This window comes from Octodon degus, unplaced genomic scaffold (assembly GCF_000260255.1).
Source record: "Octodon degus isolate 3935 unplaced genomic scaffold, OctDeg1.0 scaffold00026, whole genome shotgun sequence".
NCBI lineage: Eukaryota > Metazoa > Chordata > Mammalia > Rodentia > Octodontidae > Octodon > Octodon degus.
The window spans coordinates 3260667-3264224 of record NW_004524602.1 but is presented as its reverse complement, the minus strand read 5'-3'; the positions used below and the strand labels follow the sequence as shown (position 1 = coordinate 3264224).

Below are 3558 nucleotides of genomic sequence, written 5' to 3'. Positions count from 1 at the left end.
TTTTTTTAATTAATTTATTTATTTGTGTGTGTGTGTGTATGTGTGTGTGGCCAGCTCAGCCCACCAGGGGGCAGGGCTGGCTGGCTGGCATGTGGTGCTGGGGGATTGAACCGCGGTCCCTTTGCTTTGTTAAGCTTGTTCTAAGTAGGTGCTTTAGACCACTGAGCCATCTCACCAGCCCCAGTACTGTAGTTTTCAATGTAAAGGTGTTTTACTTCTTTTATTAGATTGATTTCTAGGTTTTTTTTTTTAAAGACACATTAATTCAGCATCATGATCAGACTATTACATGTAGTAATCAATGGCATGGGTGCAAAAAAAAAAAGGTCTACATTAAAAACCTTTGTTGGAATGCTTTACACTTTCCACAGAACAGAAACTAAAATAAGCTGTAATGCAGTTAGTCACAAATACAATCCTTGAGTTTTTTTACCATACCCATGAGTATTGTCTAAAACATGTCTGTCTTCTTTGTAGCAGCTAGGCCCTGCCACCACTGTGCTTGGCTGAGTTCACAAATCTGTTGTAACCTGTAGCTTCCCTGTCACTTCTCTGGCTCTCCTCTCCTGTTAGGTTTTGTTTCCTGGAAGTGTTTAAAACCTTCTGCCACTTCCATAGCTACTGCTGCTGCTGGAGCTAAGATAGCCACCTTGATTTCATGGTTTGGTAAAATATTGGCCTCTACCACCATAGGGCCCAGAGCCTCTGCCTCCAAAATTTCCTCCCTTTGTGGATCCAAAATTTGAAGACTGATTGTTATAATTGCCTAATTCATTATAACTTCCACCACCTCCATAATTGCTTCCATCATTACCAAATCCATTGCAGCTATCTCCACTGCCACCATGTCCACCCCCACTATGGCTGCCACCAAAGCCACCTTGACCACTGAAGTTTCCTCCGCCACTGAAACTGTCATTGGCACCAAAACCACCTCCACAACTACCACCAAAATTCCCAGAACCACTTCAGCCTCTTTGGCAAGATGAAACACTAACCATCTCCTGCTTCAACAGGGCTTTTATCACCTCACAGTTGTGTCTGTTCACAGTGTGGTATTTTTGAATGATAGTCTTATCCACAGAATCATGGTCATCAGAAGTTACAAAAGCAAAGTCCCTCTTCTTTACATTGCCTCTGTCAGTCATAATTTCAATCACTTCAATTTTTCCATATCGTTCAAAATAATCTCATAGGTGATGTTCTTCAATATCTTCTTTAATGCCACCAACAAAGATCTTCACCATTAAGTGGGCACCTGGTCTTTGAGAATCTTCTCTTGAAACAGCTCTCTTTGGTTCCACAACTCTTCCATCTACTTTGTGTGGCCTTGCATTCATGGCTGCATCCACCTGTTCCACAGTGGCATAAGTGACAAACCCAAAGCCCCTGGAACACTTGGTGTTTGGGTCTCTCATTACCACGCAGTCTGTGAGTGTTCCCCATTACTCAAAATGGCTCCTGAGAATCTCATCAGTTGTTTCAAAGCTCAGCCCTCCAAAAAAGAGCTTCCATAGCTGTTCAGACTTCAAAGTCAAAAAAACTCAAAGGAGTCTGAACAGCTATGGAAGCTCCAAAGCTCCAAAGCTCCAAAGGAGTCTGAACTCCTTGGACAGGATGGCAGTCGGAAGAGAGGCTGACAATGCTCTCTCCATTTTTTTTTTTTGGATGCTATTGTGAAAGGTGTTGTTTCCCTAATTTCTCTCTCAGTGAGTTTGTTATTCATGTACAAGAAAGCTATTGACTTTTGTTTGTTTGTTTGTTTGTTTGTTTGTTTGTTTTGGTGGAACTGGGGATTGAACTCAGGCCCTTGCACTTGCCAGGCAAGTACTTATTCTACTGAGCCATCTCCCTGGCCCCCAGCTATTGACTTTTGAGTGTTAACTTTGTATCTAGCTATGCTATTGAATTTGGTTATTAAATCTAGAAGTCTTTTGGTAGAGTTTTTGGGGTCTTCTTTTCTTTCTGTATTTTAGAGAAGGGTCTACAGGATGTTTGGGGTCTCACTACTAGATTGGACTCGTAGTGATTCTCCTGTTTACAGCCTCCCAAGAGCTGGGATTACAGGCACATGCCACCACATCCAGTCTCAGTTGCTGTCTAAGCATGCCCTGGGGGTAAGGCTGGCAAGAATAAAAGCAGGTGCTTTTATGTACTGAGCTATTTGGCCAGCCCTTGGGGTCTTCTATATAAAGTATCATGTCATCTTCAAACAACGATAATTTATCTTATTTTTCCTATCTTTATTTTTTTCTCTTCTCTAATTGCTCTGGCCAATGTTTGTAGAACTATATTAAATAAGAATGGTGATAGTGGATATCTTTACCTTGTTCCTGATTTTAGTATTTTTATTTATTTGTGTGTGTGTGTGTGTGTGTGTGTGTGTGGCCAGCTCAGTCCACCAGGGGGCAGGGCTGGCTGGCATGTGGTGCTGGGGGATTGAACCATGGTCCCTATGCTTTTTTGCAAAGCTTGTTCTAAGTAGGTGCTTTAGACCACTGAGCCATCTCACCAGCCCCCTTGTTCCTGATTTTAGAGTGAAAGTTTTTTTTTTTTTTTATCAGTTAATATGGTGTTCACTTTTGGTTTGTCATAGATGGCTTTTTTTAGATTGAAATAAAGATCAACTTTTCCAACTTTCTGTAGTGTTGTTTTTTTGTTTTGTTTTGTTTTTTGTACCAGGAATCAAACTCAGGACCTTGTGCTTGCCAAGCAGGTACTGTTGTACACTAAGCTACATCCCTGGCCCTTTCTGTAGAATTTTGACCATGAATAGTAAATGTGCAATTTTATCACACATTTTCTGTGTCTACTGAGATGATCACATTGTTTGTTTATTTGTTTTGTTTTATTGGAACAAGGTGTTGCTATGTAGTCCAGGCTGGCCTTGTATTAACTGTGTAGCCCAGTCTGGCCTCGAACTCATGGCAATCCTCTTACCTCAACATTCCAGGTCGGGGGTTATAGGTGTGTATCACCATAGAATTCATCCCACAAATCTAGGGATAGTTCAACATATGCAAATCCATAAATGTAATACACCATATTAACAGGGCCAATGACAAGAAACTTATAATTACCAGGTATGGTGGTACACACCTGTACAATCATCCTGAAGATTTGCTGCATCCTGTTTGCCAGTATCTTAATCAGGATTTTTCTGTCTATATTAATTAGGGAGATTGGTCTGTAGTTCTCTTTTTTTATTGGATCTTTATCTGCTTTTGGTACTAGGATAATGCTTGCTTCCAAGAATGAATTTGGGAGTATTGCTTAAAGAATTAAAGACATTCATTAAAGAATTTAAGAAGTAGCAGCATTGAGTCTTCCCTAAATTTCTTGTAGAATTCAGCAGGGAATCTCTCAGGTTCTGGGCTTTCCTTTGCTAGTAGGTGTTTTTTGTTGTTGTTGTTGTTGTTGTTGTTGTTGTAACCAGGGATTGAACTCAGGCCCTTGCACTTACCAGGCAAGCGCTTATTCTAATGAGCCATCTCCCCGGCCCCTTGATGCCATTTCTGTGCCATTTTCAGGACTGGTTGTACATGGTGTGGTTCTTGG

At 41.0% G+C, this 3558-nt stretch overlaps 1 pseudogene; it reads right to left on the bottom strand.

The window, feature by feature from the left end:
- Positions 1–593: 593 nt before the first annotated feature.
- On the bottom strand, positions 594–3129 carry LOC101589241 (annotated as a pseudogene).
- Between the last annotated feature and the right edge of the window lie 429 nt (positions 3130–3558).